This window comes from Nasonia vitripennis (assembly GCF_009193385.2).
Source record: "Nasonia vitripennis strain AsymCx chromosome 4 unlocalized genomic scaffold, Nvit_psr_1.1 chr4_random0009, whole genome shotgun sequence".
In the NCBI taxonomy this organism is placed as follows: Eukaryota; Metazoa; Arthropoda; class Insecta; order Hymenoptera; family Pteromalidae; genus Nasonia; species Nasonia vitripennis.
Window position 1 is genome coordinate 1,767,828 of NW_022279645.1, and position 20,659 is coordinate 1,788,486.

The window sequence follows — 20,659 nt, forward strand, 5'->3', positions numbered from 1 at the left end:
CATCATGGATAATTGAACCACTGTCGAGAGCTGCTTGAAAATTATCCAGGGTATACTGACAAATTTGTGCTACTTTTTCTCTATACGTGCCACCTTTATTAATTGAATGAGCCCAACGACGTAGCTGACTAATAGATGATACTTTTTTGAATCTGTTTTGCACTGTTTTGAGACTTAAATTTTGCTTCGTTTTGCTACTTCTCCAAAATTCTACAGCTCTTTTTTTGTATTCAAAATCTAGTTCTTCATTATCTGCTGTACATTGATTTGTTGGTGCTATATCCGGATCAGGAAAATGATGTTGCACTTCATCTTCAATTATTTCCGCATTATGGTCTTTATACTCTTCTTGAAAATCCAAAGAGTCATCAGTAATCATTTCTACATCGTTGAAATCATGTGTTGCATCTATTAAAATTTCTTTTATTTTTTCGGCCAACTCTGTTTCGTGATAATTCGTGACACTATCTGGTATGTTTAACGCTTGAAAGTATGCTAATAATAAGTTTAGAACGTTTAACGGATTAATTTTCATTTTTCAATCTAAAATGAAAACAAGCGGTAAAATTTATACAAGCTGTGTTTTTGCATGTAAGGCACGACTGCTACATTTCTACCAGAATAAAACGAGTGAATGTAAATTGAATCAAATCATTAATTTATGCATTAGAGAAGAATTCTCGTTCCACTTTGTGATGTTCGGAAAACTCTATTTTTGGTTTTATTCAACTTTTATTCACTTTGAAATTGAATAATGTAAATCTATATAAAATCACTAAAGAAAATTTTCTACAACTGTATGATACCACTGACAAACAAAACGACGTACTATTCGTACTTTCCGGCATCGAACTAGAATACCCACAAAACTCACTCACTGCCTAAAAAATAACACAGGCAGCTGAGGTAAACACTCGATGAAAACAATCTAAAAAAAGAACATACTGATTCGCACATATTGTCAACAACTTTTATGAGTGAAAGACATTTATCTGTGGAATTATCATTGAATGTACGATAACATTCATTAAACTAATGAATGCATATAAAATTCCCTTTCAATAGCAACGTGTTCTTTAATTGCAAATGAAGTTCGAGTATTAATATTCTTTTATGTATTTTTACCAATAACAAAAATTATCATAGTAATATAATAATAATTATAATAAGAAGAAGAATAAGCATAATTGCAATAGCAATAATAACAGTAATACTGATAATAGCAATGATAATGAAAAATAATAATAATAATTAGAATAATATTTATTATTAAATTTAGATTTTTTGATAAATTCATTAAATCGTAGCAAATAGTATTATTATGGAATTCCAGACTGTAAATATTTTACTATAGATACAATAATCATTACTTCGAGAATTCATCTAAAAAACTCGGCTTACGAAATAATTGTAACAATGAAAAACTCCCAAGTTTGACAACATTAAATTTTATTACAAAACGCAAAATAGTTTGATAAACTAATTTTATTAACCTATATTTTTTCATTTGCAAAAAAGTGTGGACTTTTTGAATTTATAAAATTATATAATTATGCAATTTATGAAATACTTTATAATTTATGAAATTACTTTTGAAATTATGCTAATTTATAAAAGCAGAAAAATAAATAATCTTTGATTGAAACATAAAACGAGACGTTATTTGTTACATACAAAATGATAGAATAAAATATCGGTAATATGTCTATACTCGTGTCTACGGTAAAGCATAGGCCTTCGGCTTGTCTGGAGGTTAGGGGTTTGGAGTCGTTTGGTTAAAAAGCACAACCATTTAGCCTATTTGTTCTTTAGAGGTTTAGGGTTTAAGGCTCTTTAGTTCACATGTACAGGCTACAAAGATCACACATTTGTAAACAAGTTTTTTTGAAAGTTAAAATTTTTTTTCGACATTTTCGTCCACCACATTGGTTTCGCCATTTTGTATTTTTAAAATCTGATATCAGATTTGTAAAGAGCGATCTCGAAAACCCCTATATACAAACCTTCTACAAAATATTATGGATTGATGTATACTTATAGTTATTTTGTGTTAGGGGTGGTTTACCCCCCTAAGGGGAAGTATCTATGAAAAAACCTAAAAACTTAATTTGTTTATTATAGATGTTTACAAATTTTTTCCAATTTTTTTAGTCGTTTAAAACTTTTTTATTATATAAAATTTTTTTTCGATATTTCCGTCCGCCATATTGGATCCGCCATTTTGAATTTTCAAAATCTGATAACAGATTTGTAATCAGCGACCTCGAAAACCTCTATATACAAACTTTCTACGAAATATTATGTATTGAATTACATATTTACAGTTATTTTGTGTTAGGGGTGGTTTACCCCCTTAGGGATAATATTTATGAAAACACCGAAAGACGTCAACTAAATTTTGTTATTAAGGATGTTTAAACATTTTTTCCAATTTTTTTTAGTCGGTTTAAACATTTTTATTATAAAATTATGCCAAAAAATATATGTTTTCAACCCCTAAAAAATAGGGGATGCTACCCTTACTCTTCAAATCACCATGAAATACTTGCTCTTTTTGTAAGAAATAACCTCCAATTTGTTTCATTGAAAAATATTAATTTTAAGCCGAGATATTTAAAAAAAACGCTTTTTGGGGGTTAACTTTAGGGGAGGTTTTTACCCCTTAAAAGTGAAAATTAGCCGATAAAAAAAATACGTGTCTCTTATTTTTTTATGTTCTACAACATATATGAAAATCATCAAAATCGGTGGGTTCGGGTTGGGTACCTTTCCTTGTCAGTGAAGTTCTTACAACAGTTGTATAAACTGATATTTTACAATCTTCTTCTCTAAATACGATATATAACTTCATTTTTACAGAGTTATCCTTTCATCAATTTTTTATTAGTTAGTTCTCATATATATATATATAATATATATTTGATTTCTAACTCTAACAAATTCTAAAAATGGGGTGTTGGCGAGCAAAGCGAGCAGGGGGGCGGAGCATATATATATATATATATATATATATATATATATATATATATATATATATATATATATATATATATATATATATATATATATATATATATATATATATATATATATATATATATATGCTCCGCCCCCCTGCTCGCTTTGCTCGCCAACACCCCATTTTTAGAATTTGTTAGAGTTAGAAATCAAATATATATTATATATATATATATATATATGAGAACTAACTAATAAAAAATTGATGAAAGGATAACTCTGTAAAAATGAAGTTATATATCGTATTTAGAGAAGAAGATTGTAAAATATCAGTTTATACAACTGTTGTAAGAACTTCACTGAGTACATTGAATTTTCTTAGTATAAGAATATACTATATATATATATATATATATATATATATATATATATATATATATATATATATATATATATATATATATATATATATATATACTGCACGGAGAAAAATAAACCGTTGCGGTTACTGAAGTCAGTTCAGTAACGCCTGTTCAGTAGATGCTACTGAGCAGCTTCAGTAACATCTACTTGACTACGTGCGACAGCGAAAAGGAGCGGCGCACCTAACCTAAAAAGATATACTAGTATGGTGTATCGTGCGATACGAGAGACTGGGGAAGAAAAAAAAAGACATATAAATATGCAATATAGTGTGTCTCATCTGAGACGAGACACAAAGAACTTCGGATCTGCGCCGATCACCCTTCCCTGTGCTCAAAACTTCTGCCCGAGTTGCCTTCGCGGCACAGTCGAGCATGGTCTTCTTATATTATTATATGACATTATTTTGTTGGTTTTACAAACCAACTATGACTATAAGACTATGCTGGTACCTAGGTACATGCGGTCGACAATGTCGCGATTGAGGCAGGACTCTCCGTAGCTTTCATTGTCTAAGTGTAAAAACTGATTCTAGACACCAAAAGCTATGGAGCGTATCCCCAGGACCCTATCATCAGCGACCTCATGCGCCTGGATACAATACACGACAGATATCGATATTCCAGTAATACAAATCCCAGTACCCTCGTAGGAAATTGAGGCTAATACGGCCACGATATATCAAATTTTATGCCCAGTATAGCCAAATTATATGGCATATCGTGGCTATATGTCCCTGTTAACAGGCGACGGTAAGTGGGCATAATATGCCATAAAATTATGGTGTACGTTTTATACATGGCAACCTAACCTTGCACATATTTATGCATATGTACGTACAAACATGACCACACTCAACGCTCACACTGAAATGTACACTTTTTATGTGGGTTTAGATATTAGAAACATTAAGTAAAATTTGTGTGTTCAAGATTATCAACGATGAAGTGTAAAAGTGATGATCCTGACAGATATTCTCTCTACTCAGTGTTCGAGTCAGTCGCAGGCAGTATCTATCATTATATTGCCTTACATGCAGTGTATTTATGCTAAATATTTGATTTGTAATGTAGATGCTTATTTTATTATTTAAAAACAGGCTAGCGTAACAAGTTTTGCTTGTCTGTCTTTGCTAGCTGATCCACACCGAACCCCATGGCTCCAGGGGCAAAATTTACAGATGGGTGTTTACATGAGAATTCAAACTACAGCACTTGAGATGAAGACAAGTAGATATATTGTTTTGAAAGCCTAAAACAAATCACCATGCATGCTAAATAAATATGGCTACTAGTTATCGACAAGCCATATCTTATGGCGTATTTTCTACGAGGGTATGCACTACCTGAACCCAATCATTATGTATTTTATTTTTAGAACAAGTTTTACGTATTTCAATAAGTTTGCGCAAAAAGATATGAAATCTCTAAAAAAAAAAAATTTAATCAAAGTAAAAAGGTTTGATGTTTTGCGTATCATCATGCATGTCAATAATTTTGTTTACAGTGGAATTACAGATTAAAAAACAACTGAGATCAATTATAAAAAGTCAAGTTTACAATCATATTATTTTATTTATAATACGGAAAACAAAAAATTATTATGTTTAATTGAGGTCTGAGTCGAATGATTCATGGTAATTTAAACTTAAGTAATATATTGATCAATTACAAATAACTCAAAAGATATTTACTACGTAACTTGCCACGCCCCTCACATTTTGTTCATGTCACATACTTGTTCACGGAGTGGTCTTATATTGATCACTTTAATTGGTTACAACAGTCTCGCCCTGAACGAATTACACCAGTATCGGTTCTCGAACCCGCAAATATCTTGCGACAACCTGCCCGAGGTCCTGCAGTCGTTCTTATGGAAGAGAACTGAAAGGTATGGTGGTTGACCCATGCAAAAAGCCTTGTACATTAACACCGCAGTAAAATACATTCTCCTCTCATTAATGTCCATCCAGCCCAGATTCCTCCTGTAGGGAGTGCCCTGGCGAAAAAAAATTACGCGATTAATCGAGTGATCATAAATCACTCGATTTATCACGTGATATATCACGTCAGAAATCACTCGTAAAATTTAAATATTTGTTTATATTGAAATAAATTGTTTATTTTCTATCTGAATAATTATAAAATATTTGATGATATTGATGATTCATATAAATAAATCGCAATAAAATAGAAACAAAATTTTCCTGACCAAGACTTGAACCCCTGTCCTCCACTTGACAATCCAATGTCTTACTACCTGAGCTATTTGTGCTGTTGCAAGTTGCAAACACTTAATCTAATCATACACAAAAAAATAATAATATTTATCATTTTATATAGATTACACCGGCACACAAAATAAAAAAAGTTGTCTGCGCGAGAAATCAGACCTATCTATCTTTATGTTTTTCAGGTCGCTGAAATCGAATATAAGGTCAGTTAGGCCCCATCACGTCAGGGTCAAGGTCAGTTGGAGGTCAAATTAAGAAGAAAAGGTTTAAAAAAATTAAAATGCCATATATTTATGTTTTTTTGGTCGCTGAATCTGAATCTGGGGTCAGTTTTACCCGATCACGTCAGGTTCAAGGTCAGTTCGAGGTCAAATTGAGAAGTAACGGTTAAAAAAATTAAAATGCTATATATTCATGTCTTTTTGGTCGCTGAATCCAAATCCGGAATCAGTTTGGCCCCATCACGTCAGGGTCAAGGTCAGTTCAAGGTCAAACTGAGAAGAAACAGTTTAAACCGATTAAAATGTCATATCAAAACTTGGTATTGAAGTAGCCAATCAAAATGTAAACTGGGTGCCACAAAAAGTTTGCAGTAGATGTTATACGATGGTAACACGCTGGGAAAGAGATAAAACAGAAAGAAACTTGAAATTTACAAAACCAATGATATGGTCTTCTCCAACGTGTCAAAATGACTGCTATTTTTGTATGACTAATACCAAAGGTTTTAACACGGCTACTAAATCTAAAATTGTATACGCAGACGTTTCTTCAGTAGTGAAACCTGTGAGAATAGAAGTCAGGGATAAAACTGTTAGTATCGAACCCATGGATGTGGACCGCTCAGGCGAAGTAGAAGAAATGCAAGTTGATGAGTCCTGTGACGAAGAAGGTTCTGAGGTTGAAGAAGAATCTGACGAAGAATCCTCAAACGAAGAATACCTGCCAGCTAGTACAAGAAAAGCTCCAGAAACCTTTAACCAAGAAGCGTTAAGTGATCTTATTCGAAATTTAGGATTACCTAAAGATGGAGGAGAATATCTAGCGTCAGTTCTTAAAACGAAAAATCTGTTAGCACAAGGAACAAAGGCCTCTTTTTATCGAGATAGAGAAAAAGAATTTAGGAATTTTTTTACGAACGATGAAGAGAATTTGTTGGTATATTGTATAGATGTTAAAGGTTTAGTCGATGCAATAAAACCGAATACGTATAAAGACGAGGAATAGAGACTTTTTATTGATTCGTCAAAACGAAGTCTGAAAGCTGTTCTGCTTCATAACGGAAACAGGTTTGCATCCATTCCCATAGCTCACTCGACTAAGCTGAAAGAGACTTATGAAAATTTAGAAATTGTATTGGAAAAAATAAAGTACTTGGAACATCAATGGAAAATTTGTGGTGATCTTAAAATTGCAACCATGATCTTAGGACAACAATCAGGTTTTACTAAAAATCCCTGCTTCTTGTGTTTATGGGATAGTAGAGACAGGGTAAATCACTACGTTAAGAAAGTATGGCCAACTAGAACACATTTTGAACCAGGATCGAGGAACATTATACGTACGCCATTGATTGACCCATCAAACTATCTGCTACCACCACTTAATATCAAACTTGGCCTCATGAAGCAGTTCGTCAAAGCTCTGGATAAAGATGGCGATTGTTTCCAGTATTTGGGAGAAAAGTTTCCCGCAATAAGTGAAGCTAAATTAAAAGAAGGTATTTTTGATGGTCCTCAAATTCGTACTCTATTTGAAGACGAAACATTTATCACAAAAATAAACGACACAGAAAAAGCTGCATGGCAAAGTTTTAAAACTGTTCGTGAGAACTTTTTAAGAAATAAAAAGAGTGAGAACTATCAGGAACTAGTTGAACAAATGTTGGAGAATTTCAAAAATTTGGGTTGCTTGATGAGTTATAAAATGCATTTCTTACATTCCCATCTTGATTACTTCCCTCTTAATCTAGGAGATGTCAGTGAAGAACAGGGAGAACGATTTCATCAAGATATAAGTGTAATGGAGAATCGATACCAAGGAAGATGGAATGTCAACATGATGGCAGATTTTTGCTGGACACTGAAGAGAGACATTAAAACAAATAACAAAAAGAGAAAAAGAAACCCATTGCAAAGGTCATTTGAAGTAAAAAGAGTTCGTTACAAGAGAAAAAAGGAGTAAAGAAAGACATCGAGAGTTACTAAGCTAGTGGAAAAAAAGCAAAATAAGAAAAAAATATAAACGAAAGCAACTTTTCTCTGTACACAAGGAAGATATTATGTGATTAAATAAGATTTTTTACAATTTTTCGGTATCTTTTTCCATTTTTGGAAAGTTTTGATATGACATTTTAATCGGTTTAAACTGTTTCTTCTCAGTTTGACCTTGAGCTGACCTTGACCCTGACGTGATGGGGCCAAACTGATTCCGGATTTGGATTCATCGACCAAAAAACCCTGAATATATAGCATTTTAATTTTTTTAACCGTTACTTCCCAATTTGACCTCGAACTGACCTTGAACCTGACGTGATCGGGTAAAACTGACCCCAGATTCAGATTCAGCGACCAAAAAACATAAATGTATGGCATTTTTATTTCTTTTAATCATTTCTTCTCAGTTTGACCTTGAACTGACCTTGAACCTGACGAGATGGGGCCAAACTGATTCCGGATTTGGATTCAGCGACCAAAAAAAAAACATAAATATATGGCATTTTAATTTTTTTAAACCTTTTCTTCTTAATTTGACCTCCAACTGACCTTGACCCTGACGTGATGGGGCCTAACTGACCTTATATTCGAATTCAGCGACCCGAAAAACATAAAGATAGATAGGTCTGATTTCTCGCGCAGACAACTTTTTTTATTTTGTGTGCCGGTGTTATACGCTTACTGCATATATTGATAATAATAATAAAAACACTTAAACACTTAACTGAAATTTCCATTATTTATCTTACAGTATCCATATAAACTATATAAAGTGATAAATATAATTATATTTTATGTATAATTTGATTAGGTGTTTGAAACTTGCAACAGCACAAATAGCTCAGGTAGTAAGACATTGAAGTGGAGTTCAGGGGTTCAAGTCTAGGTCAGGGATATTTTTTTTTTATTTTATTGCGATTTATTTATATGAATTATCAATATCATCAAATATTTTATAATTATTCAGATGGAAAATAAACAATTTATTTAAATATAATCAAATATTTAAATTTTACGAGTGATTTCTGACGTCATCTTACACGTGATAAATCACGTCAAATAATCACGTGATATATTACGTGATGTATGTCGTGAGAAATCAAGTGATTTGTCACGCGATTAATCATGCGATTATTCACGTGATATTTTTCGCCAGGGTGATATGGTCGTACCTCCGTATGTCGTACCCATAGATGTACCTCACACATGAATTTTGCAACCGTTGCAGTCTGGAATGGAGCTCCCCTGACACGTCAAGATTAACCTTCCGGCTAACTGCATCCACCTGCGGTTTCCACGTTAACTTTGAATCCATCACCACACCGAGGTTAGTCACGGTGTCGACGAATGGAACAAACACATAAGTCTGCACCTCGACACCAGGCAAATTCAACCCCTGTAGTTGATTTATATTATACTCTGAACCAAAGATTATAGCTTTGGTTATGCCAGTATTGAGGTGCAAAGCATTACGTGAAGCCCACCCCGACACTGCTCGCGCCACCGCCAACATGCGATCCACGCCCTCACGAAGATCACCTCTTGCGACCTGGGTGTAGGTTTGCCTGGACAACCACTAACCTGGAGAATCTCATCCTGATCAGCTTACGCAGTAATCTCGAGGGGGAAATTGAATCAAATGCTTTACTGAAGTCAAACAGTAGTAAGATGGTGAGTAATTGTTTGTCGCTGTCAATACCAGCTCTGATGTCCTCTGTCAGTTTCAGCAGTGTTATCTGCGTCGAATGATTGTGTCAAAAACTGGTCTGGAAAGGATCAAAAATGTTCTTTGAGGCTAGATACTTGGAGATCTGCTCATGCACAATCTTCTCCAGAACCTTGGAGAGAAAGCTCAAAAGGGCTATTGGACGATAGTCCGTAACAGTTGATGAAATAGGTTTCTTCTTAAGAGGCACCAAATTAGCGTTCTTCCGGGCATCGGGAAAGATCCCACAAGAGAGTGAGGCGTTAAATAAGGTCACCAAGAGATGTCCTAGGACTGGGAGAGATTTTGCTATAACGCTTTGAGGTATCCCATCTTCCCCCTTTGCTTGAGATGAAAAATGAGCGACTGCCAGAACCACGTCCGCAAAGGTGACTTCACGAAAAGTGAAACCATCCTCATTGGCCTCGGCCAGGATGCCACTCAGATCAATCTCGCGCTCGGCATCAAATATGGATACCCCAGTAAAACGCGTGTTCAATTCATCCGTGGTGAAGCCATGTAAGTCTTCTTTAGCCTTTGAAATAACGCCGAGACTCCATAATTCATTCTAGACGTTTTTATTGTTTTTTAGTGCGTCGAAAACTAGATTTTGAATAAATTCTTCTCGCGCTTGACTGGTACGTTGTTCAGCCTTGACGGCGAGAGATTGATACTCCGTCCATAGGTCATCACGTCGTCTAGAGCCTCGTCGGGCATGTTTGTATCATCTTTTTAAAGCGTCTCGTCGGCTGTAGAAGTGTCTTAGTTCGGTGTTGACCCATGGAGGATAGCCCTTCTGTCTCGGTTTAAATTGAAGGTGCCAGATCGAAGGTGCCAGCCGTGCTCGGATGATGCTCGTCGACACGATACGTTTACCAGGATACTTTAGTTCGGTCTTCACGCACGTGTGTTTACTGGTCGCAAGCCCGAATTAGTCTACCTTTACACGCAATATCTCCCGCGCGCCTTCGCGCACTACGTAGCAACACCGCACTTGCATGCCGAGCTAACATCGCGCGACTAAACGAGCGCTTGCAATATGAATTCGCGATTGCACGTTAAAGAATGCAGTATTAAAAGCATCATTGCTTATTCAAATTATTATGAGATATTATTGTGAGTCTTTACTAATTTCTAATTCTAAAACATTAAAATATTTGACACCAGAGAAAAAACGCGCTCTTCTATTTACCTTATGGGTAGCGTTAAAAAATAGAAATATAATAATTAATATTATTACTAGTAATATATAAAAAGATAGAATATTTCGCTAAAAGTAAGACGCTCGCACTGATATTTCCATCACATGGTAAACTACGAAATAATCCCTTAAGTTACTTGCAAATAATCCTATTGTAAAGTTTGACTTTCGAACTTTTGATTCCATTTTTAATTATCCTTAATTAAATATTATTAAAGAATTTTTAATTTGAAAAAAAGACATTGAGCGGGGCACGTCTGTCAAGTACAGGTGGGGCACGTTTGGCACTAGAAGTGCTGTGTCACTGAGCAAACCCCGCGGACATAACCTTACTTTACAGTGATTTGGAGTTCGTCGAGTCGAATGAGAAGTTATCAAGTGAAGGATGTCTTCTTGTTTATTTTTTAAATAAATTTAGTTTCAACCATGGTTCGAAACGCATTCTTGCTGATTCGAATTATGAAGTAATACAAGAAATGTTCGTTCCATCTACACCTTAGCCACAAGATAATCTTTTTTACCAGTTAAATGGAACTGAATTCTTTGTTAAGCCATTAGATGATCAAGTGCAAGTTCAGTATATTCAATTGCCTTACGGTTCTGAATTAATTAGCAATAAAGAGACTCATCGTTTATTTTTAAATGTTGATTACTTTATAAAATATTTAAAGGCATGTGTCACATAAAGATTTGTGACATAAAAAATAAAATGTAATGTGATTATAAATGTAAGAAAAAAAATCATAATTATAAGGAAAATGTTACAGACTGATTCTATGTGATCTAGATCTAAATTGTTAAAAGTAAATTAATTTCAATATTAAAATCTTTGATTTTACCCATAATCAAATTCTTTTCACATTTTCTAATCTAGGTGCATCTGTGAAATTCCGTCTAAAGACCGTGCCAATTTCGTCCCACCCGCCTGCCAGTGTTAACCCGCTAGTCGAAGTGGCGGGGCACATTTGGCAGATTTCTTTTCAATGAATATACACAAAATGTTTAGTTTTACAAAGTACGGCATTTATTTCGGTTCTAGGTGACAAGTAAATTAGTGTTTTTTGAATTTTCCAAAGCCAATTAGTTTTTAATATAGCCTGGATCAAAGTTAACCTGCCAACCGCGCCCCGCTCTCCCATACTGTAATTTATGTCTTCCGTTATCTTTAGGTGAACCTACATTTAATCTACTAATTTTTTAATTTTTCTTTACATTTTTTCTCTATTGCCATATTTTTGTTGTCTTATTAAATATATAATGTTCTGGAATATTTACGTACTTTAAAGATTTTGCAAAATCATCAATTTTATTTAATTTAAACCAAGCTGTTAATGGTGTTTGCCAACTCTTTATTGCACTTTTAATTTTACTCATGTCAAATATCTTATAATTTTTGTGTTTTTCACGTTCAGGCATATTTTCAACTTTAAGACATCAGAAAATTTAAAAATCGCCAAACTGCTTTAATTGGACTAAGATATCTACCATCAACATAAATTGTAATTTCGTCAAGTTTTTCTTGATTACAATTATTATTTTGTCATTTTTGAATTTTGACAAATGCTCTGTCACTACCTTTGTGAATATACTTATAGTTATATATATATTATACTCTGAATAGATGCACAAAATTCAACATTTATGTGGCATTCGTATTACCCTATATAACGCCCAATCTTTCGGCAATATTGCCAAAAGGTGGCATCGGCAGGTTTAGCAAATTTAAAAATAAGGTAGGAAGATTATATGATCTTCTGGATATTGTCAAGTAATATTGCTGAAAGTGGTAATGTCCGTTTTTAGATTGCATTTTCAAAAAAACAATATGTATATTACGGCACTATTGTTTGGAGATTATTTGCAATATTGTGTCAATATTGTAAAATAAAGGTAAAAAAACATCAATTAAAAAAATTATATAAGCGTTTTCACGGATGTTTTCCGGATGGTACTTCCTGAAACGGGCATGACGAGAACCCGTGAAAACGATTATATCATTTTTTTCATTGAATGTTTTTACCTTTATTTTACAATATTGACGAAATATTGCAAATAATCTTTGAGCAATATCGCTGCGATATTGTTATTGTTTTTTTGAAATGCAATCCGAAAACGGACATTACCCTTTACAGCAATATTGCTGGACAGTATCCAGAATATTCAATAATCTGCAACCAATAATGCAACCTTCAGAAAATATTGCCGAAAGATTGGGTTCTATATGGGTCATTAACAAAAATTTATTATATGGTACAACCATTGAATTATCAACTAAAATTTCTTTCTTATTTTTAGTTCTATAAATATGATTTTCAGAACTATTGTCCGTTCTTTTATATTGAGGATAACCGTCTTGTTGTATTATTGTTACATTAGCACTGCATCTAATAAACGTTGATAACATTCTATAACTAATTGTTTTTGGTTATTTCTTAAAAAGTTTAAGTGATTATTTTCTATCATTGCATAACTGTGTATGAAAAATTGTTACAACATTGTCCTGCATACAACAAAGGACAAACAAATTTTGTATTTGGTCTATAGGCAAGTCTATATGAAAAATATTGCAAAAGTGTATTTTCTTTAACACGTGCATAATGATTTTTAAATTAATTAGTACTCTATCCCAAATCACCAAGCGGAAACATTATTGAAAAAACCATTGGATCGACTAATTGCGATAATTTATTCAAATATGTATTTTGTGGATGATTTTCTGGTAATTCTTTAGGGTATATACAAAGATCGTCATTTTCTGGCAAACTTGAATCTGAAACAATAATTGCACAACACTCAGCGGTCACTGGTTTGCTATACACATGTTTCTCTTTTCCGTCTTTTCGTAAAGAAATCATTTTCTAATTTGGGAAATTTTTAATATTTGAAATTTATTGGTGACGAGAAGCAGCTAGTCAAGAAAAAGTTTCGGAAAGCAGCTACTCCAGAAAAAGTCTTGGAGAGCAGCTACTCTAGAAAATGCGCCAGAAAGCAGCTGCTCCAGAAAACGCATCAGAAAGCAGCTACTCTAGAAAGCGTGTCGGAAAGCAGGTAGTCGTGAAAATCTGTTAACAACCAGATTCATTTTTCGAGGAGCAAGAACCAGCTACTTTGAGGCTAGTTTATAAACGAGACATTTCTATGCACGAGTTATCCCAGACGACTTGAAAGTATTTGATTCGGCAGGAATTGATAGTGTTCAAGCGCAGGAGGTTGCTCACACGCACCCGCGCCGTAAGGGATAGGGCTCTTTTTACGTGCTGAACTTGATAACCGTCCTGCAGTCATCCCTCATTTTGAGGGTGGAAACGGGGTTGCGAATGGAATCCCGTTTCCACCTTTAAAATGAAGGATGACTGTAACACGGTTGTCGAGTTCTGGAGTAGCTGCTTTCTGAGACTTTTTCTGGAGTAATTGCTTCCTGTAAAAATTTTCTGAAATAGAAGCTTCCTGTAAACATTTTCTGGGGTAGTTGCTTTCCGAGGCGATTTTCTGGTATAACTGCTTTCTGAAACTTTTTCTGGACTAGCTGCATCTCCTTCTCAACAAAACCATTAGTTGCACTGTGCTTTTCATCAGATTTGTAAATCAGTATTACTTTAGCCTGTTTGAGCGAATCAGGCCAGACTGCTCTTTCGATACATGGATTGAATATATGCGTTAATGGTTTCGTAATATCGTTGCAAAATAACCTTTAGCGTCTTAGTATTTATTTTGTCAACGCCACCATTTTTAGGTTCAAAATAATTGATTATAGTTTTTACTTCTGTCGAATTCGTAGGTTTCAGAAAAATAGAATTAGCATTCAATTTTGGCAGTTTAGGTTCGGCATTTTAAGGTTTTACAATAATATCACTCAATTTACGGCCTATCTTATAGAAACATTTCTTGATGTTTGCATCTACTTTTACTTTGTCTGTAATTTTATTATCGTTAATCTTTTTATAACTTATGGCATCATTAATCGATCTTTTTTTACCTATTTTTTTGTTAATGATTTCCCATAGTTTCTATGAATTGTCAGCATTTCTTTCAACTAGGCTTTTATCGTATCTGAATTTCGCATCTTTAATAACCTTGTCCAAAATTTGAGTATATGTTTCGTATTCATATTTAACTTCTTCATTGTAAATATCCATTTGCCATAGTTTATATAAAAATTCTTTGGTATCGCATGATTTTATGATAGCATTAGTGATCTAACTTTTTCTGCTTATTTGTTCACATTTACTAGGTCTCGTTTTGGATAACTCAATACATTGTTTAATTTCCGAAACCAAGTTATTTGTAGCTAGATTGGGATTCTGCATCGACATAATTTTATTCCAGTTTCTGTATTCTGCAATGTTTACTAATTTTTTTATAATTTAAATATTCTGTTAGTTTGTTATCTTCAATTATCATTTTATTAAGTGAAATAAATATAGGGTAATGGTCAGTTATTGATAATTTGAGTTTGTAAGGTAATGTATTGGATCCTTTAGACCATCATACAGGCTGCCTTGTGATACCAACAAAGCCTGGTATTTATCCCTTTTCAAACAAATTGCACAGAAATTTTGGTCTTACATGATTGCATTCTAGAAGATCAATATTGAAATCTCCTATTACTGAATGATTTTTAATAATTTCCTTTTTTATCAAATATTTATTTAAATCTAATATAAACTCACTCTTTGGTATACCATGTGATGTATACATAGCAGAAATTTCAATATTTTTACTGTCATTTAATTTAATTTGCGTATTTACAATCTTAATCTGTTACAATGCCGCCACCCTAAGTGAGTCTTGGGGGTTGTCGTCCAGATCGGACGGGTGGGTGCCAATTACCACTACACAGCGCGTCCTTAGGTTGCGGAAAGAGGAACAGCCCCTGAGAAAGAGATTAACTGCAAATAAATTGAATAAGCAGCCGCGGACAGCCGATGGGAACAGGCGTGGGTGTGATGAACCCACACTGTCGAACGCATTGATCTAGAAAAACTAAGCAAGCACCACAACAAAAAATACTTCACATTATCTCTTATCTCTTAATCTATCTCTTTCATCACACATTACAAAAATGGGCAAAAATCCTGCTGCCGAGGAGGATGCGGGAGCGATGACAACTGCCCTGAAAGGAGATGTGTAGAATGATTCGTCACCTGGTCTTACGAGATAACGATGCCAGCGAAGGCGCGCTGCCTTGCAGGGGGGCGTTATGATGCGAGAATGAAACCGTAGTGTGTCTGACGACGAATTGATACTGTATTCGTCAAAGTCGGAAAGCTCTCATACTTAGTTCTAGAGAGGTATGGGGGTTATCACCTCTAGAACGGTGGACTCACCTGCGATCGGAACAGGATCCAAAGCGCGCAGGTTTAACATACTATCATGGCTCAAAAAAATCAAAACCAAACCAAAAGGGACTTATGGGTCGGAACTTCGAATGTTCGCAGTCTATACAGAGCAGGCGCGTTTAAAGAACTCATAAAAGGAAGCTGATAGGTACAATCTAGATTTGGTAGCAATACAGGAATCGCGGTGGCCAGATGGCGGAGTACTAGCATCGGGTAACTTCACTTACCTGTATGGGGCCGGGAGCGCGGGATCCCTAGGCGCCAGATTTCTCGTAGGCAAAATCATAATACATTCGGTTAAAAGTTTCAAATCCGTCAATGATAGGCTCTCGTACATCATCATTGAATGTGAATGGAATAGATATGTATTTATTAAGGTACACTGTCTTACGGAGGACAAAGAAGAAGAAGCTAGGGATCTTTATTACGAAACTTTAGAGCAGGTAATCGACCAGTTCGCGTCTTACGACACAAGAATGCTGAAATAGGTAGGGAGAAAATGTCTAGGCCTATTATAGGGAAGGAAAGCTTGCACAAAGCCAGCAATGATAACGGTATTCCCAAGACGATTGATGTTGACTATCTTGGGTTTGTGTTAAGGTCTTATTTTCCAAAAGGTTTCCAAAGTCATGTTACAGTAATCTTCATCTCACTTGTATCACTTGTATTTCCTACTTGATACGAACGGATATGAATATGCTGTTTGTTTGCTCGATTCTTTTTTTCGGTCGGCTAAACCCCGGGGTGAAGGCTTTAGAGCCGTCATGGCAGACAAACATCAAAAAATTACGATGCAGGGATTCGGAACCCCAGTATCGGCGGCTGGTCAGGGTGAGCAAGCGGGCCCGCAGGCGTCGTCATCGAGCGACCGCAGCTCTTTGTTAGTGGAAAACTTGGCTTTCGAAGAGTATAATACTACAAGAATTTATCACTTGAGCTCTGGTGACCAAGAATGCCTTATAGCAAAACGGGATAGTTTTTGTTACATTTGTGGCAAGTATGAGACCCCAAAAAATAGAAGAAAAATCAATCAAAATATTAAAGAGCAGTACAAGAACATGTTTGACTTAGACATGAAAATTGACGAATTTGATTGGATTCCTAAAATCATATGCGGAATATGTAGAAAAATGCTACAGAAAGGCAAAAATGGTAAAACTGAAGTAAAAATGAAAGTGCCTACGATATGGAAGGAACCTTTAAGGAAAGAAGACTGTTATTTTTGTAATACGAATTTGCATGGAGTTAATAGTAAAATCAAGTCGCACATTAATTACGCTTACGTTGAAAGTGTCACGAAACCTATATATGAATCGTCAATTGATAAAAGAGAAGATCCACTGGGTACGTACGTAAGTGGAAGTATGGATCTTGAGGAAAATTTAGAAAGACACGATAAAGATGAAATGGAGGAAGGAGATATTATTGCGGAAGAAGAAAAATCGCCTGATGAAGACAATGACGTTGCTAGTACAAGTGATACAAGTGACGAGGATTACATCCCCTATAATGCTAAGAAGGAGAAAGGTCCACTTACACAAGAAAAAGTGAATGATCTCATACGCGATTTGGGCCTACCAAAGGATGGGGCGGAGTACTTGGCTTCATGGCTAAAAGAAAATACTAATGAAGCTGGAAAAATTCAAGTTTCTTACTACCGAGACAGAAATAAGAAATATCGTGATTATTTCGCTAAAGATGAAGAATTTTCCTTAGTTTACTGCAAAGATATAGTTGGGTTGATGAATTACTTTAAACATGGATGTTACAACCCCAACGAGTGGAGATTGTTCATCGATTCGTCGACGAGAAGTTTAAAAGCCGTTCTGTTACACAATACAAATGATTATGCAGCCATTTCCATAGGATATTCGGTAATACTGAATGAAGAATACTGTAACATGAAAGTAATAGTAGACCGAATAAAATACAATGATCATAAATGGCAAATATGTGGGGATCTTAAAATCATAGCAATACTTCTGGGGCAACAATCGGGATTCACAAAATATCCTTGCTATTTATGTGAATGGGATAGTAGGGATAGAAAGAATCATTACATGAAGAGTGTCTGGCCCCTTAGAAAAAAGTTCGAACCGGGTTCTAAGAATATAAAAGAAAAGCCACTTGTTGATCCATCAAAAATTCTTATACCACCTCCTCACATTAAATTGGGACTTATGAAACAATGGGTAAAATCTTTAGACAAAGATGGTAGCTGCTTTAAGTATCTGCGAAATCAGTTTCCCAAATTAAGTGATGCTAAAGTAAATGAAGGAATTTTCGATGGCCCTCAGATTCGTAACATGATAAATGATGAAATTTTTGTTACGAAAATGAATCATACAGAGAGAGAAGCATGGTTATGTTTAGAGGACGTAAATAAAAATTTTCTTGGAAATCATAAGAGCCCAAATTACGAACAAATAGTTTTAAATTTAGTAAATAGTTACAAAAATCAAGACTGCCTAATGAATTTAAAATTACACTTTTTATATTCGCATGTTGATGAGTTTCCAGAAAACCTAGGTGATTACAGCAAAGAGCAGGAAGAGAGATTTCACCAAGATATCAAGGAAATGGAGCGCAGGTACCAAGGAAGATGGGACGTAAATATGTTAGCAGATTACTGTTGGTCGTTAAAAAGAGATCTACCATCAACATCGGAGAAGCGGAAGCGTAATCCACTTCGTAGATTATTTGCCAATAAAATAGTTCGTTACCATAAAAAAGAGTAATGGGCTTAATATTTTTACGGGTATTTTATTGAATTGCATATACTTCTAACAAATTTAAAGTAAATGAAGGAGCAGCAAACTATGATATAATTTTAAAGGATACGATTGTACTTGCATATATATTATTCTTTGCTTTATGGTTTACATTACCTTTTCCATTGTTTCAGTTTATAACTATTTTTTTCACTCTCTTTACGTCCATGACCTTGAACTAACCTTGAACTGACCATAAATATAACCTTATGGGACTATACTGACCCTGGATTCGGATTCAGCGATCCCAAAAACCCCTAAATGTCATGGTTTGATTTTACTTTTTATGACTCTTTATGATTTGACCTTCAACTGACCTTGACCATGATCTGATAGGGTTGTAATAAGCCCGGATTCGCATTCAGCGACCCCAAAAACCCCAAGATACCATGGTTTAGTCTTTTCTTAATGTATTTTGATAATTTGACCCCTATTTGACCTTGACTTAAGATCTGATGGGGTTAAAATGACCCTGGATTCGGATTCAGCGATCCCAAAAACATATAAGTACCGTGGTCAAGTTTTTGGGACTTACAATTTTTTTTATTGTGGGGCTGTAATAGTTATTGTCTGTTGCATTCATTTTTTTATTCATTTTCTAAATTGTAAAATTTTACACTTTTGGTTTCTATTAGTTTGGTTTCTATAATTTTCAAGTGTATATATATATGATTAAACCACTTTTTAGGCACGACCACAACACAGAAGTGCCTTATAGTTTCAAATGGCGTGAAAAATGTGTGAGATTCGATATCTCAGCCTGCTCTAAGAAGCCTGACACGTCCCTCTCAACTATGCTATTACAATTTATTTCCTAAATTAAATCTTGATTTATATGAATTTTCTGTTAACTGTCTTTAAAATCATCTTGAATATCCTCTTGAGTCCTTCCATTAAAAAAAAATAGAATGAAATTAATAAAACTAGAAGAAAATGACTGTATAATGTAATTAACTGTTAAAGAAAAACCAGCCTCTATAAAATGCATGATTATAAATACGTTTAACCTGCATATTACAAGTACTGCATCTGCAAAAATAATTATATCAATCACATAAAATTATTTAAATTATATAAAACATATTGTACCTGACAGTTAAACTGTCGAAGATTTAGTGTTATCGATAATCAGGTACCAGTGGCTTTAATCTTACTGCTCCCCATCTAGTAGACCATGATACTGACAATTGTATTTACACACTGGAAAATAAAAAAAAAGCAATAAAAATTTAGACTTACAAATAATTATTCAACTCACTAATCTCACCTGACAAAAATACTCATCCATTGATATAGCAGTATAGTAGTAGTATAGTAGTACCAGAGTCTTGAATAAAGTTACGTTTCAACTCCAAGATTTTGATAGCTTAATTATCTACCATTAGTATCCTTAGTTTCACTTCAGTAGACGCAGTATTGTTTGTACAGACTCGCGCAGCCCGTCCTACTATCTAGTACGTCTTTACAATTTTGTTTTTTTATTGTTTCATAATTTTGTGTATCTCATTGTATATTCTTTATAAGTGTAGTAATGAATTTGCATTTGATTATTTCATTATTATTTCATAATATGAAATCTAAATATTCTGTTGTAGTCATTATTTTAAAAAGACGTGTGTAATATTGGGAATACAACATAATCATTCTTATAAGGGAGTTTACATAATTTTGCAGATATCGTTTGCAACTTCCATATTTTGATTCCGCTTTTAATATCTTTTATAGCACAGTGTGGCTTAAATCCGCGTTTAAGTCACGCCTATCCGTGACCTAAGTAGTTTATTATTGCACTGTGTATATCGCACTCGCTACG

General features: G+C 34.4%; 1 protein-coding gene across 1 annotated transcript in view; it reads right to left on the minus strand.

The window, feature by feature from the left end:
* LOC116417366 (homeobox protein Hox-A2-like) overlaps window positions 1-20,659 on the minus strand; it is a 64,341-nt gene that overhangs the window by 25,156 nt on the left and 18,526 nt on the right. The gene's annotated exons all lie outside the window — the stretch shown is intronic.